Below are 23,899 nucleotides of genomic sequence, written 5' to 3'. Positions count from 1 at the left end.
CCAGTCTTTGTCTTTTGGTTGGGGCATTCAAACCATTTACGTTTAAGGTAATTATTGATAAGTATGATCCCATTGCCATTTACTTTATTGCTTTGGGTTCAAATTTATACACCGTTTTTGTGTTTCCTGTATAGAGTATATCCTTTAGTATTTGTTGGAGAGCTGGTTTGGTGGTGCAGAATTCTCTCAGCTTTTGCTTGTCTGAAAAGCTTTTGATTTCTCCTTCATACTTGAATGAGATCCTTGCTGGGTACAATAATCTGGGCTGTAGGTTATTTTCTTTCATCATTTTAAGTATGTCTTGCCATTCCCTCCTGGCTTGAAGAGTTTCTATTGAAAGATCAGCTGTTATCCTTATGGGAATTCCCTTGTGTGTTATTTGTTGTTTTTCCCTTGCTGTTTTTAATATTTGTTCTTTGTGTTTGATCTTTGTTAATTTGATTAATATGTGTCTTGGGGTGTTTTGCCTTGGGTTTATCCTGTTTGGGACTCTCTGGGTTTCTTGGACTTGAGTGATTATTTCCTTCCCCATTTTAGGGAAGTTTTCAACAATTATCTCCTCAAGTATTTTCTCATGGTCTTTCTTTTTGTCTTCTTCTTCTGGGACCCCTATGATTCGAATGTTGTAGCGTTTAATATTGTCCTGGAGGTCTCTGAGATTGTCCTCATTTCTTTTAATTCGTTTTTCTTTTTTCCTCTCTGATTCATTTATTTCTATCATTCTATCTTCTAATTCACTAATCCTATCTTCTGCCTTGTTATTATACTATTTGTTGCCTCCAGAGTGTTTTTAATTTCATTTATTGCACTATTCATTATATATTGACTCTTTTTTATTTCTTCTAGGTCCTTGTTAAACCTTTCTTGCATCTTCTCAATCCTTGTCTCCAGGCTATTTATCTGTGATTCCATTTTGATTTCAAGATTTTGGATCAATTTCACTATCATTATTCGGAATTCTTTATCAGGTAGATTCCCTATCTCTTCCTCTTTTGTTTGGTTTGGTGGGCATTTATCCTGTTCCTTTATCTGCTGGCTATTCCTCTGTCTCTTCATCTTGTTTAAATTGCTGATTTTGGGGTGTCCTTTCTGTATTCTGGCAGTTTGTGAAGTTCTCTTTATTGTGGCGTTTCCTCGCTGTGTGTGGGTTTGTACAGGTGGTTTGTCAAGGTTTCCTGGTTAGGGAAGCTTGTGTCGGTGTTCTGGTGGGTGGAGCTAGATTTCTTCTCTCTGGAGTGCAATGAAGTGTCCAATAATGAGTTATGAGATGTCTATGGCTTTGGGGTGACTTTGGGCAGCCTGTATATTGGAGCTCAGGGCTGTGTACCTTTGTTGCTGGAGAATTTGCTTGGTATGTCTTGCCCTGGGACTTGTTGGCCCTTGTGTGGTGCTTGGTTTCAGTGTGGGTATGGAGGCGTTTGATAAGCTCCTGTCAATTAATGTTCCTTGGAGTCAGGAGTTCCCTGGAGTCAGGGTTTGGACTTAAGCCTCCTGCTTCCAGTTATTGGTCTTATTTTTACAGTAGTTTCAAGACTTCTCCTTCTATACAGCACCATTGATAAAACATCTACGTTAAAGATGAAAAGTTTCTCTACCGTGAGGGTCACCCAGAGAGGTTCACAGTGTTACATGGAGAAGGGGAGAGGGAGGAGGGATTTAGAGGTGACCCAAATGAGATGAGGTGGAATCAATAGTGGAGAGAGTGGGCTAGCCAGTAGTCACTTCCTTATGTGCACTCCACAACTGGACCGCTCAGAGATGTTCACGGAGTTATACAGAAAAGAGAAGAAGGAGGGAGGAGACAGAGGTGGCCAGGAGGATAAAAGGGGGGAATGAAAAGGAGGGAGACAGATCCAGCCAGTAATCTGTTCCCTAAGTGTTCTCCCCGTCTGGAACACACAGAAATTTACAGAGTTGGGTAGAGTAGAGAGGGGTTAGGGAGGAGACACCGGTGACCTGGTGGAGAAAAAGGAGAGTCCAAAGGGAGAGAGAGCAGTCAAGCCAGTAATCTCACTCCCTAGTGAAAAATGGGTACTGAAGATTGGGTTCTTAAAGGTACAAAATTGGTATCAAATACATAAAAGCAAAAATTAAAAATCTAGAGTAGAGTTTGGAATTTCAAAAATACGATGTTAAAGAAAGGAAGAAGGAAAAGAAAGAGAGAAAAAACAAACAAACAAAAACAAACAAGGTCGCGAAAATTATAAAGAGAATATAGGTACAAAACTGATGACTAATACCAAAAAGCAAAAGTTAAAAATCTAGAGTAGAGTTTGGAATTTCAGATATACAATGTTATATAAAAGAAGAAGAGAAACAGAAAAAAAAAAAAAAGTCACGGAAAGTATAAAAAACGAACTATAGGTACAAAATTGATAACAAATACCAAAAAGCTAAAATTAAAAATCTAGAGTACAGTTTGGAATTTCAAAAACACAATGTTAAAGAAAAGAAGAAGAAGAAGAAAAAAAAACACAAGGTCAAAAAGTTATAAAAATATATATATGAAGTTTGCTGTAAAAAAGAAAAATAGGGCCTTTTTTGGTTTTGTTTTGTTTTGTTTTTGCAAAGTAACAGGTTATAAAAGTGAAAATTAAAGGAATAATAGAGGACTTAAAATTTTTTTAAAAAAAATTAAAAAAAGAAAGAAAGAAAGCATGATCATAAAAATAGTAAAAATATATCTAGGACTTTTTCTGGTTTTGTTGTGAGTATTGTGGGTTCAGTTCATTTTTGGCTAGTTCCTTGGTCCGACTTATATTTCTCAAGATCTATAGGCCCCTTCCTATGTAGTCGGTAGTAACCACAGGGATTTAATCTATTGCCTGTAGCTTCCAAGGCGGTTCCCTCTGTTATAGCTTCTACTGTTTGCTGGTCTCTTCAGTGTCTGGTTTCCGCCCTGACACAAAGGGGATGGTGGAGGATACTTTTTTTTTTTTTTTTTTTTTTTAGGCTCACTTGTTCAGTCGTGCTGTTGGGAGGGAGGGAGGGATGCTGCAAATAACACTGGCATGTGCTCACAGTGCCTCAGCCAAACTGGGTCTGCCCCCGCTCACGGTGCGTGTAGCCTCCCTGCCCACACTTCTCAGGCTCTAGGTTGCTCCGTGGGGAACCATCCATGGCCGGCCCTGGCCTGTCTGTACCTCCCAGGTCCAAGCCGCTCAGGTTCAGGCACTCTGGTAGTCCTCAGAGGCACAGACTCGGTTGGGCCTGCGTTTTGTGCCCTTCCCAGGTCCAAGCAGCTCAGGTGATGAGGTGTTTGGCGAGCCCGATTGCTGCGACTTATTGCCTCCCTGCCGCTCGTTTATCTAGGTGTACAACCGGCGCACCTTCTCAGGCAGATGTTGACCATCCAGACCGCCAAGAAGTTTTAGTTAGCAAAGAAGCCTGCTTACAGTTTTATAGATAATGTCTCTCTGGGGCTGTGATTGCCCCCTTCCGGTTCTGGCTGCCTGTCACTTGAGGGGGAAGGTCTGCAGCCGGCTATCTCTGTTCAGTCCTTTGTTCCGTGCATGAGCCTGGCGGTGTCTTAAGTTAGGGCTGGCTTTTCGCTTGGTAGATATCCTACAGTCTGGTTTACTAGCCCAGATTATTTCGCTCAGAGAACGCTCAGGGTATTCAGGTCAGGTCCTTACCCTAAGTGATGCAGCCCGCGCGCGCCTCCCTGCTCAGCCCCCGCTTGCTAATGGTGGATGCAGGCGTCTGCACTGCTTTTCCGCTGGGGGAGTTACCGTAGGGCTCACAATCTGCGGGTTTTAATTGTTTATTTATTTTTCCTCCCTGTTATGTTGCCCTCTGTGCTTCCAAAGCTGGGCACAGATTTGGCAGTGAGAAGGTTTCCTGGTGTTTGGAAACTTCTCTCTTTTTAAGACTCCTTTCCCAGGACGGGACTCCCTTCCCGGGATGGAACTCTGTCCCTCCCTCTTTTGTCTCTTTTTTTGTCTTTTCTATTTTTTCCTACCTCCTTTCGAAGACTTGGGTTGCTTTTCTGGGTGGCTGATGTCCTCTGCCGGCCTTCAGAAGTTGTTTTGTGGAATTTACTCTGCATTTAAATGTTCTTTTGATGCATTTGTGGGGGAGAAAGTGTTCTCCCCGTCCTACTCCTCCGCCATCTTGGCTCATCCCAGTACAACTAGTATTCTAATTACTGTTATTGTCTATTCACTTTCTTTCTCCATCAGAATGAAAGCTTAAAATTTTTACTGTCTCATTTTTTCACTGATAGATCCCAAATGCCTTGAATGGTGACTGGCTCATACTTACGCAAAAACTTCTTAAAATAATGTAAAGTTTAAAAATAAAATAAAATTTAATAATAATAATAATACAATAATGATAATAATACCACCTAACATTTAGGGTTGTTGTACCCTTGAGTAATCATAATAAAGAATTTGCACAATTCCAAGCACATGACACACTAGTAAAGTAATGCTCAAAATTCTCCAAGCTAGGCTTCAGCAATACGTGAACTGTGAACTTCCTGATGTTCAAGCTGGTTTTAGAAAAGGCAGAGGAACCAGAGATCAAATTGCCAACATCTGCTGGATCATAGAAAAAGCAAGAGAGTTCCAGAAAAACATCTATTTCTGCTTTCTTGACTATGCCAAAGCCTTTGACTGTGTGGATCACAATCACCTGTGGAAAATTCTGAAAGAGATGGGAATACCAGAACACCTGATCTGCCTCTTGAGAAATCTGTATGCAGGTCAGGAGGCAACAGTTAGAACTGGACATAGAACAACAGACTGGTTCCAAATAGGAAAAGGAGTACGTCAAGGCTGTATATTGTCACCCTGCTTATTTAACTTATATGCAGAGTACATCATGAGAAACGCTGGACTGGAAGAAACACAAGCTGGAATCAAGATTGCCGGGAGAAATATCAATCACCTCAGATATGCAGATGACACCACCCTTATGGCAGAAAGTGAAGAGTAATTAAAAAGCCTCTTGATGAAAGTGAAAGTGGAGAATGAAAAAGTTGGCTTAAAGCTCAACTTTCAGAAAACGAAGATCATGGCATGTGGTCCCATCACTTTATGGGAAATAGATGGGGAAACAGTGGAAACACTGGCAGACTTTATTTTCTTGGGCTCCAAAATCACCACAGATGGTGATTGCAGCCATGAAATTAAAAGACACTTACTCCTTGGAAGGAAAGTTATGTCCAACCTAGATAGCATATTCAAAAGCAGAGACATTACTTTGTCAACAAAGGTCCGGCTAGTCAAGGCTATGGTTTTTCCTGTGGTCATGTATGGATGTGACAGTTGGACTGTGAAGAAGGCTGAGCGCAGAAGAATTGATGCTTTTGAACTGTGGTGTTGGAGAAGACTCTTGAGAGTCCCTTGGACTGCAAGGAGATCCAACCAGTCCATTCTGAAGGAGATCAGCCCTGGGATTTCTTTGGAGGGAATGATGCTGAAGCTGAAACTCCAGTACTTTGGCCACCTCATGCGAAGAGCTGACTCATTGGAAAAGACTCTGATGCTGGGAGGGATTGGGGGCAGGAGGAGAAGGGGATGACAGAGGATGAGATGTCTGGATGGCATCACTGACTCGATGGACATGAGTCTGAGTGAACTCCGGGAGTTTGTGATGGACAGGGAGGCCTGGCGTGCTATGATTCATGGGGTCGCAAAGAGTTGGACATGATTGAGCGACTGAACTGAACTGAACTGAAGCACATGACAACAGCTATATAAATATTAGTTGCACTGTATTATTTTTTTTTTTTAAATCAGTGTCTACTCACATTCAAAAACTTCAGAGAAAAGAAATTAACCCAAAGCCAAGTGATGAGCAGTAGAAACCCACTCCCTTTCAGGATTGAAGCTGAGAGTGTTCAGCCATAACAGCTCACAGCTGAGTCCCTCTACCCATAATTAACAAACTACCTTAGTCAAGGTCATGTCCTCTTTCTAAAAGAATTCTGCATCCAACTGGTCATGCACCCAAAATTTTTAGGGCCTCCAAAATCACTGCAGATGGTGACTGTAGCCATGAAATTAAAAGCCGCATATTCCTTGAAAGAAAAGCTATGGTGAACCTAGACAGCATATTTAAAAGCAGAGATGTTATTTTGCCAACAACGGTCTGTTTAGTTAAAGTTATGGTTTTCCCAGTAGTCATGTATGGATGTGAGAGTTGAACTATAAAGAAAGCTGAGTGCAGAAGAATTGATACTTTTCAACTTTGGTGTTGGAGAAGACTCTTGAGATTCCCTTGGCCTGCAAGGAGATCCAACCAGTCCATCCTAAAGGAAATCACTCCTGAAATGTTCATTGGAAGGACTGATGCTGAAGCTGAAACTCCAATATTTTGGTCACGACAGAGGAAGAAATGGTTGGACGGCATCACCGACTCGTGTCAGGGGACATTCAACTTTAAGGGATTCGATCTGTTTTCTTCCTTTGTGTGCCATTTCTCAAGGATTCTGTTCCTTATCAGTTCCTGGAAAATAGGAACTAGCAGAGCTGCAGGCAGCTGTCAGGACTGAGATCATGGGAAAGAGCATCTGCTTGGATTCCCTTCAGTGACTCTCTTCAGTGACCCTTTACTTAAAGGACTATCCAGTTTGTTGGAACTGGTGGAATTTCATTCTTTTTAATGGCTGAGTAATCATCTTATTGAAGATATATAAGCATGTGTTTCTGCAAATAAAGTACCCTTGTTTCACTCGAGACTTGGGTCCCCTCTGTGCTTCTTCTCATCGACTCCAGTCCCCAGGTCCCGGTCTCCAAAGACCGTGACAGACTTGATGGACATGAGTTTAAGTAAGCTCCAGGAGTTGGTGATGGACAGGGAAGCCTGGTGTGCTGCAGTCCATGGGGTTGCAGAATTGGACACAACTGAGCAACTGAACTGAACTGATAATGCACCTCCTTCACCTTATTTTGGGCTTCTCTGGTGGCTCAGACAGTAAAGAATCTGCCTGCATTAAGGGTAACCCAGGTTCCATCTCTGGGTTGGGAAGATCCCCTGGAGAAGAGAATGGCTACCCAGTCCAGTATTCTTGCCTGGAGAGTTGCATTGGGCACAGGAGCCAGGCAAGCTATAGTTCCTGGGGTTTCAAAGTCAGACACAACTGAAGTGGCTAACACTTCTGCTTTCAATTCTTCATCTTCTTAGAGACAATATGCAGAAGTAACCCAGTGCCCCAGCTCATGCACAGGTGAGATCCTTAATGTGACTTCCCAGTAGCCCAACACTCCTGCCTCTGCTCTATGCTGATGCCATTATTCTCCAACAAAGCTCCTGAACATGTAAATTTCCATCTGAGTCAGAGTCCAAGAAAATCTGACTATAAAAGTTGGTGCCAGGTGTGGTTTGAGCAACAGACTCTAACATGACATTTCAGAACAGAATCACACTCTGGTGACTGACGGTGACAGCCATGTCCTGGTGGTAGGTGGGTACTGACAGACCTCTGCACACAGTAGTTGTATAATGGTTAATATGTTCACCAGTAGTAAACTCAGATGGCAAACGTGTGTAAGAAGATGCACAGGGTGGAGAAAGTTATCAGGCATCTGGGAAGTCAGAGGAGTAAAGAGTAATTCAGAAGACGGTGGACTTGAGTAACTGTTGCTGGGAGTAATAGATGTCTTGAGAAAGCCTGAGGTTAGCAACTAAGGTTCATGGTGAAAGTCAGAAATGATGGCAGCATTTGAAAACAGAAAAGGCTGAATCCCAGGACTTCATCATAGGAGTAGCAGAATTGAAGAAAATTTTGGATTCTCAGCTCTGGAAGGTTTCTGTACCAAGGTCAGAATCCCAAATGAGGACTGGCAGCATGGGTTAAAAGCCAGGGCATCTGCGTTGAGGCATTCAAAAAACACAAATTTACAGATGCCCTTGAACCCTTTAGTCCTGCCACATTGACCACTGCTTGAACACAAGATGGACTCTGCCTTGCAGGTAAATAGGTGGCAATGTAGGGACAAACACAGGTGAAAAATAAGACTTCATTCTGCCCGCTAAAATAGGAAAGTTTCCTCTACTTCCTTTTCTTAGAGCATTGACTTTAAGGAGTCTTGTAAATTCTTTCTCTATCTCTTTGAAATGTATGTAAATCTTCTTAAAAACTAAATAAGCCTCTTGTCAGCTTTACAACCCAGTAATGTCTTTTTTAAGAACCCCCAGAACCATCTCTTTGAAATGTAATCTTCAAGGAATATACCTCCCTTATCTCCCAGTTTCTGTAAAAGAGAAGGAATCTAACTTCAGAGGCCCCCACTCCAAGCTGCAAAACTACCTCTAGTTTCAAAGATATAAGGAGCTTCTTTGTCCCTTTGGATAAAGTCAACCAGCAAACCCAGATGATGGTTCCAATTACCAGATGAATCTGAGATGAACTGTGTGTGACAAATGGTCTGTCATGTCCTCTGACTTGATCTAGTTATAGTTTATCTTAGTAACATGTGTAATGGTTTATATTTGCTTGGCTCTATAAAAGGGTGTGATTTCCCATCTTGGCAATTTCTTAATGGATTTCCTCTGATGCACATTACATTCTGTTATAATGCTTACTCGGTAATAAAATTGTTTCTTTCCCCTCTATCTTTGCAGAGAGGTTTGCTGGGCTGGAAGGAAATTTTGGTTTTCACTGTATTTCTTCAGCAACTCTATCCTCAGTTAAGTCCCTTCTCTCTCCTAGACACCAGATCAATAACCAACAAAGGGACTGTGGGATCTGCTAAGACAGGGCCACCTACCAGAAGAGCCGCAGGACATGGTTAAGATAAACCATAGGAACTTGTGTGTGCCTAGAGTAAATCTTAGAATGGTGGATCAATAGGAGAAGAATTGACAGCCAGATAAGGGAATGTTTCAATATGGGAGCATTCTCAAGGGATGGAATTTAGCTCCATAGAAGAGGTCTCAGGAGACATTTTTAATAGTGACAATTGGAGGCTTAGAAAAAGTGACAGCTCATATTAAATGGAGTTAAAATGGTAGAACTGCAGTAGCAAACTCTGCAGGATGCAATCAAAAGGCTTGTTGAAGAAAGCTTGCTGAACTGGCTCTGCTCAATGAGACCCAAATACCTACCAAATGACTCTGTGATGGGAAGGACCTGCCTGATGCTCCCCATATCCAGGCAGTAAGGATGTTTATCTCAGTTTATCAGAGTAACGAGGAATATACGATATCTTACCAGCATCACTAAGTACTGGTGCCTGTCTTCTTAAAGTAGGGATGATGGTAGAAGAGGCTGTTACAGAACTAAGCTCCCTGATAGCAATGGGAATAATAACAGTACTAAGCTCCCTGATAGCAATGGGAATAATAGGATTTCAAAGTAGGTGGACAGATCAACCTCCACAAGTGGGACTATTATAATGAGCAGACAAAAATGATGTGACAGCCACCTGAGTTGCAGGAGTATTTGAACCGTTAACAGCAGATGACTTTTCCAGATACATGGGCATCAGAAAAGGATACTCTCAGTTTATACAATGACAACTATTAACGCAAGGATGCTGTGGAGGCTGTGGTTGACCACTTCTGTGAGAAGCCACAATCTCTTGCCTAGTTGTTAGACATGAGCCAGTTTTCAAGTCTGGAGCCCATTTTCTGAAGGAGAGGCGGAGTCTCAAGCAGGATGGCCCCTGAAATACCATGGTTAAGTCTGTGTGCTCAGTCATGCCCAACTCTGCAACCCCATGGACTGCAGCCCGCCAACGCTCCTCTGTCCATGGGATTTCCCAGGCAAGAATACTGGAGCGGATTGACATTTCCTCCTCCAGGGGATCTTCCTGACCCAGGGATTTAACCTGCATCTCCTGCATTGGCAGGTGACAGATTTGTTACTACTGAGCCATCTGGGAAGCCCCTTATGTTATGTGTATAAGGTAATAATCCCTCCAGTTCATCCCTAGAAGACCTTTGGCCACTTACTCAGGTAACCACATATTCCTAAAAGGAAAAGCTCATACACTGTGAGGTCAATTGGGCAGAGGACCTGCATTGTCACTGAGACTTGGGAACACAAAGCATCATCAAGTCCCTTTATGAGACAGTAGAAGGAATATGTGGGCCAGGTAATAAATGGACACCGAGCCTAAGTCCAACTCATATTGTGTCCACTGGGACAATGCACTCTGCTAGTGGACTGGATATATTAGGACTTAGCTTGGTTTGCTGCGTTATCTTCTCATAGTGGGAAAGACCAGGTGGACGCTTTCAAAACCACTCCCACCCTCTTCTGCCAAGAAGCCAAACATTAGATTGCATCCTGGGTCTAGGTTAGGGATCTACACCAACCTTTAGGACCTAAGGCTTACTGAAGTGATGCACTCCATTATTCCTCCATTTAATGCACTGATGTACACCAGAAGTTGGCAAAGTTTTCCTCTAAAGGAACAGATTAGTAAATACTTCAGTCTCTGCCATAACCATTCAACTCTGCCTTTGTAACCCAAAGCAGCCAAAGACAATACCTGAACAAATGAGTGTGACTGTGCTCCAATAAAACTTTATTTACAAAAATATACAAAAGCCAGAATTGGGCACAGGTTGTGGTTTGGTGACCTGAAACCGGACAGTATTTTTTTTAAATAACTCATTTATTGAGAATAATAATGGGTTTTAACAATAAAAATAAAATAACTCATTTACCATTTGCCAGGTATGATCAGATTCTTCCACTTATCATGTATTCCTTACTACAGCCATATAATTAAGTTCACTATTATCCCCATTTTAAAAATACAGCCCTTTTTTACTTTGTATAAAATACAAAAAGAGAAAATCTAGATCTTCAATAAGCAACCAAACCAATAAGAAAACAGACAAATGCTACACCCATGACACTCACAAAAGACAAAATTTCAATAGCCACTAAACATATAAAAAGACACCCAATGAGATACCATTTCATAGGTATGAATGTCATAAGAATAATAGATTATACTCTGCTCAAAATATGCTCCCCTCCTGCTAACAGAGGAGCATATTTATTCCATTGATGCTGGGCTTGGTATGTGACGCGAACTGATATGTGGCTTAATGAGTCTCTCCCTGACGTCAGGCTTAGCCATGGGAAGCTGGGGCAAAGAGGGACACGCTAAGGGGCAATGTATCACGCTAAGGGACAATGATGTATGATCAGATCCTTGGCTTTAGGAGTGGCCACGTGACTTGCTGTGGAAAATGACAAGTAAACAGAAGTGCTGCGTGTCACTTCCAGCAGGAGCTCTGGGAGCCAGCTCTCCGCCAGGACCCCCTCTTCCCTCTGCCTTGAGAGCTGAGGACATGTCTTCAGCCAGACTGAGGGGAATAAAGCAGCCGCCAAGGAATGACGGGCTTACAACACGGGGGGCATGGAGAAAGTGGGTTTCTTAGCATTTACGTTGATTGTATAGATCAGTTATGGCCTCTTAGGCGGGATTTGAAGGTGTCAGGCTCCTTGCTTCGGGGTGGGGGGGGGTCTCACCTTGGAAGGCTTGCTCACTTCGCCTTCATTTCCTAATGTGTAGCTACTGACATTATTTTTAGAGATAAGTTTGCCTTGAAGATGAAATGAGTTAATACCTGGAGCATCCCCAGAGAGCTTCCCATGTGGCCCAGCAGTAAAGCGTCTCCCTGCCAATGCAGGAGACTGGGGTTTGATCCCTGGTTTGGTTCCTGGAGAAGGAAACGGCAACCCACTCAAGTATTCTTGCCTGGAAAATCCCATGGACAGAGGAGCCTGGCGGGGTCACAAAGTACCGGACACTACTTAGAGACTTAACAACAAGAAGAAGCATACCTAGAATAGCGGTGAGCACTTGCAGGGTCAATGCTATTTCCATGGTTCATTTTACTTCAGGAAGTCAGCACTGGTCATGCTAAAAAGCTGACCTGGTGGGGGGTGACAGAATCAGCAGCTACTCATAAAATTTGTCACCCTTCTTTATTCTTGAACCTTCCCCAACTATTATTTTGTGTCAGGATATTTGTGTTGAGCATGAGATCCCTCAGGAACAGACTCCAGCTTGGCAGACGGCCCCTCAGAAAGCAGAGGAAGGGAGTATGTGAAGAGCCAGGAGACTGGGAAGAGATTCCTTACAAAGTAGTATGTGTGTTCAAAAGAGGAAAAAAATAAAATAAAATAAAATAGTAGGGGTGGGGGGTGAGAGGAGACAGGATTTTCCTGCAGGAAAGGATAAAAGAAATCTGAAAGTCATAGCAACTTTATCTAATCTTTGAATTTCTGTGTATAAAAGAGTCATTCTCTCTGACACCCAGGGAAGTTTGGTATTGTAATCACTGTGATATTTACATATGAAAAGCATCTAGGTAATTATATTCTGACTGTTCCACCTTCATGAAAAAGATAATCAAAACAAGAAAAGGGTCGGAAAGAACATACAACATTCATAAGGAGTTCAAAGGAGTTCAGGCTCCAGAGTAGTGGGAGATGCTGCTGCTAAATCTGAAGTGTCTTGTAGGTCCTAACCCCATGGTCAGGACTTGAAGGGATCTTTCCCATTCAGGTTAGTGCCAGCAGCACGTCTGGCACATCTAATGTGGGCCCAGCTCTGCTGGTCTCTGGAGGTAGGAAACAGAGAGAGCGTGAATGCTGGCTGCCTCGAGAAACCCCAGCTCCTCTGAGGCACACAGGACACAAAACACTTAAAGACATCTAACTATAAAGGGCTTCCCTGGTCGCTCAGATGGTAAAGAATCTGCCTGAAATGTGGGAAACCTGGGTTTGATCCCTAGTTTGGGACGATCCCCTGGAGAAGGAAATGGCAACCCACTCCAGTATTCTTGCCTGGAGAATCCCCATGGACAGAGGAGCCTGGCAGGCTACACAATCCATGGGGTTGCAAAGTCAGACATGACTGAGAAACTAAGCACAGCAAGTACAGGTATATAGGCCAATAGTGGTACAGAAATACACCAAGAAGGAAATAAGTCTACCTTCTTGAGGCAGGAAAAAAAGAGTTCCAGAAAAGAGTAAAGCCTCATTATTATAAATTCAGAAACAAAGTGAAACATTAAAGGTTACTGAGTTGGCCAACATCAGCAACAGAATGTGAACTATAGACTTGTTTTTTGTTATACAGAAGCCGGAAACGTTTTCCAACTCTTTTATGGTTTTGCTCATTCTAGGGCCATCTCTCTCCAAAATGTAAATTTAAAATATTTTCATTTTTAAAATAGCATCAAATCTGAATTTTCATTAGGATAGAGAATTATTCTATCAATGCAAAGATTAAATTTAAATTTAATCAAATTTAAACCTGGGGAAGTTCAAATTAAATTATCAAGATTAAATAGCTAATATGGAAAGCATATGGTAAAGAATACTTGGGAACTCGTATTACTGAAATCTCGGTATCAGTCAGAAAAATGCCTTTCTCTAAAACATTATCTCCTTCTATCTGGCAAAACTAATACAATTATGTAAAGTTTAAAAATAAAATAAAATTAAAAAAAAAAAACTAGAAAAAAAAAGAATTAATTTCCTTTAGATATCTGGGACAAATTTAAAATATTTTTGAATTTATGAAGTTATTTGGTAATAATGCTACCTTGGAAGTGCTTAGGATTTGGCCATTTGGTCTTTTCCAGGCATCTAACTGAACCCATTCCTGGCATCTAACAGAGTCCATAGGACGTATATATTGTATAGAACGAAAACTTATTAAAAGTAATTGGCAATTAGAGAAGTTAAGAAGTCCCAAGATCTGCAGTCAGCAATCTGGAGACCCGGGGGTGTTTATGTTTTAGTTCTAGGCCAAGTTCAAAGGCCTGAGAAGCAAGAAACCCCACAATACAAGCTCCAGTATGAAAGCCAGCAGATTTCAGACCCTAGAGGAGCAGATGTTTCCCTTTGCATCCAAAGGCTGTGAAAAACAACAAGTCTCCCAGCTCCAGACAATCAGGCAGAAAGATTCTCTTCCTCAGGGAGGCACACTCACATTGGGAAGAGCAACCTGCCCTACTCAGTCTATTGATTCAGATGGTAAACTCATCCAGAAACTTCACAGACAAACCAATCTGAAACAATACAAGAAAATAAGATGGTCTCTCCTCAACACTTTTAAAGATGATTAAAGTAAAATGCATTAGAAGAGTACTTTTTATACAGGCCTAGAAAAATATGTCTGCAATTATTTTTAAGTTTTAAAATTCTGGTTCTTCACATCTTAAAAATATAACACAAGCAAAATCTACATTGAGATGCTTCTTTTTCCTAATATGAGCTGTAAAACATTGTCCAGTTAATTTCCATTGCTCAGTCATGTCCAACTCTTTGCGACCCCATGGACGGCAGCACACCAGGCTTCCCTGTCCATCACCAACTCATGGAGTTTATGCAAACTCATGTCCATCGAGTCAGTGATGCCATCCAAATATCTCATCCTCTCTCTTTCCCTTCGCTTACCACCTTCAATCTTTCCCAGCACCAGGGTATTTTCCAAAGACAGTTCTTCGCACCACATGGCTAAAGCATTGGAGTTTGAGTTTCCAATGAGTATTCAGGAGAGATTTCTTTTAGGATTGACTGGTTGGATCTCCTTGCTGGCCAAGGGACTCTCAAGAGTCTTCTCCAATACCACAGTTCAAAAGCATCAATTCTTCACTGCTCAGCTTTCTTTATAGTCCAACTCTCACATCCATACATGACCACTGAAGAAACCACAGCCTTGACTAGGTGGGTTTTGTTGGTAAAGTAATGTCTCTGCTTTCTAATATGCTGTCTAGGTTGGCCATAACTTTTCTTCCAAGGAGCAAGTGGCTTTTAATTTCATGGCTGCAATCACAATCTGCAGTGATTTGGGAGCACCCCAAAAATAAAGTCTGTCACTGTTTCCACTGTTTCCCCATCTATTTGCCATGAAGTGATGGGACTGGATGCTATGATCTTAGTTTTCTGAATGCTGAGTTTAAGCCAACATTTTCACTCTCCACTTTCACTTTCATCAAGAGGCTCTTTAGTTCTGCTTCACTTTCTGCCATAAGGGTGGTGTCATCTGCATATCTGACATTATTGATATTTCTCTTAGCAATCTTGATTCCAGCTTGTGCTTCATCGAGCCCAGGATTTCGCATGATGCACTCTGCATAGAAGTTAAATAAGCAGGGTGACGATATACAGCCTTGACATACTCCTTTCCCAATTTGGAACCAGTCTGTTGTTCCATGTCCAGTTCTAACTGTTGTTTCTTGACCTGCATACAGCTTTCTCAGGAGGTAGGTCAGGTGGTCTGGTATTCCCTTCACTTTAAAAATTTTCCACAGTTTGTTGTGATCCACACAAAGGCTTTGGCATAGTCAATAAAGCAGAAGTAGATGATTTTCTGGAACCCTCTCACTTTTTCAATGATCCAACAGATGTTGGCAATTTGATCTCTGGTTCCTCTGCCTTTTCTAAATCCAGCTTGAACATCTGGAAGTTCACGATTCATGTACTATTGAAGCCTGGTTTAGAGAATTTTGAGCATTACTTTGCTAGCATGACAGATGAGTGCAACTGTGTGGTAGTTTGAACATTCTTTGGCATTTCCTTTCTTTGGGATTGGAATGAAACTGACCTTTTCCAGTCCTGTGGCCACTGCTGAGTTTTCCAGATTTGCTGGCATATTGAGTGCAGCACTTTCACAGCATCATCTTTTAGGATTTGAAATGGCTCAACTGGAATTCCATCACCTCCACTAGCTTTCTTGGTAGTGATGCTTCTTAAGGCCCACTTGACTTCACATTCCAGGATGTCTGGCTCTAAGTGAGTGATCACATCATCATGATTATCTGGGTCATAAAGATCTTTTTTGTATAGTTCTTCTGTGTATTCTTGCCATCTCTTCTTAATATCTTCTGTTTCTGTTAGATCCATGCCATTTCTGTCCTTTATTGAGCCCATTTTTGCATGAAATGTTCCCTTGGTAGCTCTGATTTTCTTGAAGAGATCTCTAGTTTTTCCCATTCTATTGTTTTCCTCTATTTCTTTGCATTGATCACTGAGGGAAGGCTTTCTCATCTCTCCTTGCTATTCTTTGGAACTCTGCATTCAAATGGGTATATCTTTCCATTTCTCCTTTGCCTTTCACTTCTCTTTTCTCAGCTATTATTAAGGCCTCCTCAGACAATCATTTTGCCTTTTTGCATTTCTTTTTCTTGGGGATGGTCTTGATCACTGCCTCCTATACAATGTCATGAACCTCTATCTCTTGTTCATCAGGCACTCTGTTGATCAGATCTAATCCCTTGAATCTATTTGTCACTTCCACTGTATAATCCTAAGGGATTTGATTTAGGTCATATCTGAATGGCCTAGTGGTTTTCCCTACTGTCTTCAATTTAAGTCTGAATTCGGCAATAAGGAGTTCATGATCTGAGCCAAAGTAAGCTCAAAGTCTTGTTTTTGCTGACTGTATAGAGCTTCTCCATCTTTGTCTGCAAAGAATATTATCAATCCGATTTCAGTACAGACCATCTGGTGATGTCCATGTGTAGAGTCTTCTCTTGTTTTATTGGAATAGAGTGTTTGCTATGGCCAGTGCGTTGTCTTGGAAAACCCTGTTAGCCTTTCCCCTGCTTCATTTTTGTACTCCAAGGCCATATTTGCCTGTTACTCCAGGTATCACTTGATTTCCTACTTTTGCATTCAAGTCCCCTATAATGAAAAAGACATCTTTGGGGGGTGTAAAACATTGACAGTTGTTTTAATTATTCACCCTACCAGGTATATGTCTGTTTACTTGACCCTGTAGTATCCTTGAATTTGAATATTCCATCTTTTATTCTCCAGGCCACAAACAACATTCCACGTGGGATATGATAATGCAGAGAACTTTTAAACTTCTTTCACTTAGAAAAACATATATGTTCTCTCCTCTCTCTCTCATAAACACACTCTTCAACCTTAAACAAGAGTTCAAACTGAAGCCTACCTTAATATAGTAGAGAGAAGGAACTTGGAAAAGTATGAGGCAGAAATTTCAAACTAGACTGGAAACAAGCAAAAATTACTGGAATATTCTGGAATTTGCCCTAAAATGATATTGCTAGGTAGGTAGAATAGGAAAAAGGAGTCCAAAATGGGAGTGGCTAAAAGACAAAGAAAGGAAAATGTTGGGGGGCCGGCGTGAGGCACTCCGCCCATGGCAAAGGTCATGAGGAAGGAGGCTCGACATATGCAAAGGCGGGATCGAGCCTCAGGAGTCCCCCTGGAAATCCTCAAGCATCTACCCCCATAACCAGAGCCTGCCTACTTTACTACTTTGCGCTCTCCCCTACACCTCTGACTTTACGGGGGGCTGTCCCCCACCACCTCTTTCGGAGAAGGAGTTAACTTAGAGCTCCAGTTAATAATAATTCCTGGGCGTGATAGGAGTGTTTCAACCTACAAACTCCTCTGAAGGTTCTCTAGCCTGCCTGACAGGCTTGTCCGGCCACATGTGATTGCTCACAGCCTCCCAGCTGTGAGAGGCACGAGATGCTTTAAACCTTCTAAAAACAAGTTCCTTAGAAAAGTTAGAAAACCATAAGTATAATGGGCTGATTAGAAATTGTATTGTGAAGGGTTTTTCATTTGTTGAGCCAATGCTTGTTGCTAAGTCTCCATATCCCCTGCCCTTACACACATTAATGAATATATAGAAGAAATAAGTATTAACCTTTGATATTAATCACGTTAAACCTTAGGCTAAGTAAATTCTTTCCTTAACTAAAACCCACTACACCCTCTCCCTATAGGAATGTAACTTTATTTGGGTGGCATCTGTTTTAAGAATAATCACCCCTGGAGAAATAAGTGTTCTGGTTGACTGACCGCTGTCACAAGGAGAGGGTCATAAATTGTCAGCAGGCCCCCTGGCCAGAAGATGATGTAACATCCCTAAGACCTCTGTATACATTTGTATGAAGCACCTGACTTTGATAAAAGTCAGGACTGCTGACCCCACGTGACTTTTGCATAACATCTCAGTGTATAAAAGTAGACCATGGAAAATAAAGAATTGGGATCAGTTCCTCGAAGGACTGGTCTTCCCATGTCTCTCTCTCACTCTGGCTGAGTCTCCATCTGGAGCGCGGAACCCACCATGCTTACTAATTATGCCTGGGCTTCTAAGATCCGACCAGGGAGGCCTCAGTGTCTCCTCTCCTTCGGGAGAACGGAAGGACGCCTGTGGCCTTCGTAAGTGGTGCAAACTTCTTGTCTTGAAGTTTTATTGGTCTCCCGCGTAAACCAAGCTACTCAGCCTCTTTTCTCCACTGAATTTTCCTACTGAGCTATCCTCATTCTATTACTCTTTATATCCTTAATTAACGTTTAATTAAGCAGTTGTTTCCTGACCCTCGCCTACGCCGTCTCTCCTTCGAATACCCTGGATCAGCTGGGGCTGGACCCCGGCAAGAAAAGCCTGCGAAATGGAACAAAAGAAAATCTGAGGACGAGAATGAGAAACTCAGGTGAAACAAACAGCCCTCCTGGCTAGCCAAATTTGCATAGGGCAGGCTTAGGGAGAGGAGAAAAAAACATATATAAAGAGGGGCCAAAATTGAGCCCCTCTCTTCTTTTGGGTCAGCCCACCCTCATACCTTGAGGATTTATTTTCCTTTGCTTGCCAAATAAAACTGAGCTGTAACTGAGGTGTAACGCTGGTCTGCTGTTTCAAATCTTTGCTGTGGTGAGACAGAACCAAGGAAATTACACACCCCCTGGACAATATCAAGTGATGAGAAGAAGATGAACCCCTGGAATACATTATTTGAAAAAATTATTTGAAACAAAAAAAAATACATATATATATATATATATATGATCATACCTCCAATTAATTGTGATTTTCAACAAATATAAAACTCATAAAGATAATTTTTTTTAAGTTTTAATCAGTCTATTATTTTCACCTCCATTAAATGGCTAAAAATAATGGGAATCTGAATATTATATGATCTGTTCTTTTCCTAATGCAATTTTTGGATCAATTTGAAGAGATTAAATTTTAGGGATGTAGATGAAGTATAATGCCCCCTCACACTGTTTACTACACTATTTTAGTAATATATACCTACAGTGTAAAACAATACAGAAATATGAAATGTTAACTTTTATCTGTGTGATAATTTACTTAAACCCTTCAATTGAATATTTCTCTTTTTATCGTGAACAATTTTTTATTAAGACCACTAAGTTTACATTCTTTTAAAAATATCCCAGAAACCACTATGAGGAGCAAGTACTAGGGAATAAATACCAAAGCATAACCGTATATAATGCTCTGATGTGTATGTTAAACAACTTTTCTCTCGTTAAATCTATCATTTCTCCAATTTAGGCTAAAGGTTATAGCAAAATATGACATTTGTCATGAGTGGCTCATAAAGTGGGAGTGGCTATGCTTCTGAATTATGTTCACCTCACCTTCCAGGCACATTACCTTAATACCTAGATATCCTAGTTTGGGGGCCTCCCAGGTGGCACAGCAGTAAAGAATCCATCTAGCAATGCAGGAGACTCAGGTTCGATCCCTGGGTCGGGAAGATCTCCTGGAGTAGAAAATGGCCACCCACTCCAGTATTCTTGCCTGAAAAATTCCATGGACAGAAGAAACTGGTGGGTGGGCTATAGTCCATGGGATCATAAAGAGTCGGACATGACTGAGCAACACACATCCTAGTTTTGTTTCCTAAGAGTTCCAAGCAGATGATTCCAATTTTACAAAAGAAACAGACATGGAAACGTTGTCCTTGTAACTAGTCGTGTCATGAATAGAACTTTGACTTATACAAAGGCTCAGTGGGTTATGGGAAAAAACACTACATTATATGGGGCTTCCCTGGTAGCTCAGACAGTAAAGAATCTGCCTGCAATGTAGGAGACAGGGTTCGATTCCTGGGTCAGGAAGATCCCTGGAGAAGGGAATGACTAACCACTCCAGTATTCTTACCTGCAGAATTCTATGGACAGAGGAACCTAGTGGACTTCAGTACATGCAGCCACAAAGACTCAGACACTACTGAGCAACCAACACTTTCACTTGTTTCTTTTCATGTGTTAATTAAAATAGAGAAAAAAAATAAAGTTAGCTTTTCCCAGGTGTAAGTGCATATTTAAAGTTTTACATTACAAATTAACTATACTTCAATAAAAGAATGGTCAAAAAATTTTACAGTAAGCAAATATACCTCAAATGAAGATTTACCCATATTTCTAGAAAATGCTGAACATAATTTATGAATGAACTTTATATCTGACCTTATTTTTTCAGTAAATGCAGTTGTGAAAATTGAGTTACAGATTCTTCCTTTTTAACAATTATCCCGTTACCATGTACCTCTTTCTAAGATCAGTCTAGACAATTTGGCACAGTGAGGCAGCAATGTTCAGAAGGATAACCTCCCCCATTCTTACCTTTAATCTGAAGTTTTAATATCAAAATAAGGTCTTAAAATGATCCTTTCACAAATACAAAACTGACTGATGTTGTAATAATATTAGTTCTTTGTCAAAGGTTATATTCTTCTGTTCTCTTCTGCAGTCACCACCCATCAGCCCCTCCTTTAAAGATCAGCTTTTTTCTCCCAACATCTACATGCCACTCGTTGGTTGTCCAGGTAGGTTTAGAGAACCAAGCTCCACAGTGGTATCACATGCCTGAACACCTGAGCTGGTCCTCATGTTCTCTACACATCTAAGAGGATCTTGGAGAGTCAATGATGGAACTCCTCACCACAATCATGTCTCTTTTGCTCCAGGTCTCGTAGCCCCTGTTATGGTGGTTGCAACACTTTGTCAGGGAAGAGATGCTCATGTCAAGATGAACATCAAACAGTGGACAGAAACATCCATTTGAGGGGGGGGAGGGCGGGCGGGGAGGTTTATAACCATAACACAGGAAAGACTTCAGTTGCTGCACTTCTACTGGCAGAGCCCGATCTCTCTTCCCAAGAGAGATCCAAGGTGGCATTCAAGGATGTGTCTATCTTGCAAATACTCTTCCAGATGGTCTTCAAGGTGGCCCTCCAGTCAGTGGTCTGAGCCTGCTCCTGGCACCTGAAAGCGGTGGTCAAAGGGAGGAGGAGCAGGGCCAGCTGTGCAACGTGGGGTGGCACAGGGCCCCAGGGTCCCCAGAGCCCCACAGAGCCCGCAAAGCACCCCAGGCAGCAGCACAGGCCTCCCACATGGCTTTCACATCAACTCTTTATCATCCTCTAAAGATAAATATGTGAGTTATCTAACCAGCTTTCCAGAGCACAGCACCACGATTTCCACCTAAGTTGTCAGGACAACCTTTTGAACAGAGGCATGGATCCTGCTACTAGGAGCTTTACCCAAAGCCAAAATCTCCCCTGTACAACACACAGCCATTTTCTAAAGACACATTCACATCACGTCCAAGCTCTTTTATCCTTAGAACAAATTCCCAATAATAATCACTAAACCTGTGCTCAATTTCTTTAACACACTTTTCCTGGTTATTTCAGGTAACCTTTATAAGCTATCAAATATTACTACTGAGATTATTTTAGGTTAATTTGTCTTCTCTAAATATGACTTTGTTTACAATAAAATCACCACGTTCATTCTTTATATGAATGACTTTGTAAATACTCTCTCATATGAGGTATCTTCCTCTTTTCCAAGGCCAGTTTGAAGAAGAAACCATACCTTATATCTAGGGATTATGAGGTATCTTATTCTCAACACTGGATTAGGAACTAAGGCTCTCTAAAAATGCCACTGATATAGTCCTACCAGCAATTTTCTATTATTGCCCTCTATTATTTAACCAGTAAAACAAACCACTTTAAAAACAAAGAAAATGAAAAAGACATTGAGTAAACAAGATTCACAAAAGATTTCTATTACTTTTTTTGGATGCATCAAATATGTAAATAAAAGACTCCCTTTGTCAAGTATTTTGACATAGAATCAGATTTTTTAATATATTTTAAAAGTCTAATATATATATAATTATAGTATTTGTTGTGTTTTCCCTGAAATGCCAATTTTTAACAATTTTAGAAATTCATACATCATTGCAAATTTTAGTGAAATGAAAATATTTTAGAGTAGCAACCTAATAAGTCAAGCTAATAACATCAATTCTAGAGAATAATCTGATTGCCAAAGTAAATACACCTGCATTTAATAACTTTCTAAACCTGTTGCTATATATACTCTAGAGAAATCCTCAAAAGGTTCATAAGGAGATACTTTGGGCCTGTTGACTGCAGTTTTGTATGCAGTATCAGAAGGACTGAGGCAACTACTCACCCATCTCTGGGGGGAAAGGCTAAGCAAAAGGACACGTGAGCAGGGTTTGGGATGCCATGGAAGAGTTAGACAATGGACTAGATGAAGCCAGCGATATGACTAGATCATATGATTTTAATATAAACATGATTGGAACAAGTGAGAAACAAAATGAGGCCTATACCACAATAACATATTTTAATTACAAATACATGCCCATCAACATTTACATAAGGAAAACTTATACACATAAAGACTAAAGAAGCATGAACTATATATATATATATATACACACACACACACACACTATGCACACACACACACACACACACATATATATTTGGATGCGACAACACAAATTGCAAAAAAAATACTGAATTTACTAAGCACTGTTAGTGATACCATGGTTGTATTTCTCAAATTACATTTATATACTATATTATTGAGCAAATGAATAATATATATTGTTGGGTGTGAGCATTTTCATTGGGAAAGATGGGAGATATAAATGTAGAAGGGAAAATGGTGAGAAAGAATTTAGCATTGAATTTTAATTACTGGTATTAACATGAACTCATATTTTCTAAAATATGTGTATATTTTAGTGTTGTCCACAGAAATAGCCCAGGAGCAACAAGACCTTAATGGCAATTAACAAACCCAGATCTTGGTGCCTATGCCCACTTCTCAACAAAATAAACCGTGGCTCCTTGGAGTAATTTCTCCAGGACAGAGAAGGTACTGATGAATAAGTACTTGATGAATAAGTAACTTGTTGAACCAGAAAACACTTAAAGAGATGACAGGGTCATATCAAAATCACCTAGAAGCCACCTGAATGGATTCCACATTCCAAATTTAGGTCAACTTGAACATTAAGAAGAAAAATCATAGCAAGGGATGTTGACACATTGAATCTTAAAAAATGAATGGATCAAAAGAGGAGGGGGGTATCTGAAACAGAATATATATATATATATATACACACACCACTTTTCTGTACATCTGAAACTAACACAATATTTTACATCAACTATACTTTAAAAAAAAAAGAATGATGAAAAACTCTTCTTTACAGATGAATGCTAGGAAAATAGAAAATAATTACTTTGCAACTACCAAGAGACAGACTAAGAAGATGATAGACCAAAGAGGACATGCTAACAACTGCTAACCTAAATTCTTCATTTTATTCACCTTTCAACGTTTCTATAGCTTTGCAAATTTTACAAATAAATGTAACAAATTTTAAAAACAGACACCCAGAATGCTACCATGTTTCTCAAGGACTCATGCAAAATAAGGATACAGATGAAACACTATATAATTGTTTGCCATGGGACAGGAGAAACAGGAATATGGAAACAGGGAAAACAGATCATATTTCACTGTCATTTGAAATGATACTAACACCTGAAGATGCCATTTTGCCAGGGGGAGAACAGAAACAAAAATAAAGAAAAAGATGGAATCATATTCCAAGATTAATCAAGCTCCTAAAATAATTTGTTTTAATTTAACTCTTTCTTCTTTAACCTTTCATCTAATCTAAGCCTTGTTTATAAATTCGGTACACAAAATATCACAGAATAATATTTTCTTTTGTGGGTACCAACAGTATAATACATATTTACTCAGAAACATAATTGCATAGTGCATGTCCCTTGCATTTTTATTACTTTTAACACAGAACCT

The 23,899-nt window shown here is 40.6% G+C and overlaps 1 protein-coding gene across 1 annotated transcript in view; it reads right to left on the bottom strand.

Moving 5' to 3' along the window:
* Positions 1–18,693, bottom strand: part of LOC129636112 (T-complex protein 1 subunit eta-like) — a 33,745-nt gene extending 15,052 nt beyond the window's left edge. The window contains exon 1 of the mRNA XM_055559382.1: positions 18,544–18,693. The gene's annotated coding sequence lies outside the window, so the exon portion shown is untranslated. The remainder of the gene's footprint in view (positions 1–18,543) is intronic.
* Between the last annotated feature and the right edge of the window lie 5,206 nt (positions 18,694–23,899).

The sequence above is a fragment of the Bubalus kerabau genome, chromosome 21 (genome assembly GCF_029407905.1).
Source record: "Bubalus kerabau isolate K-KA32 ecotype Philippines breed swamp buffalo chromosome 21, PCC_UOA_SB_1v2, whole genome shotgun sequence".
Lineage (NCBI taxonomy): Eukaryota > Metazoa > Chordata > Mammalia > Artiodactyla > Bovidae > Bubalus > Bubalus kerabau.
Note: the sequence above shows the minus strand (reverse complement) of the source record. Positions and strands in the feature narration are given on the sequence as shown.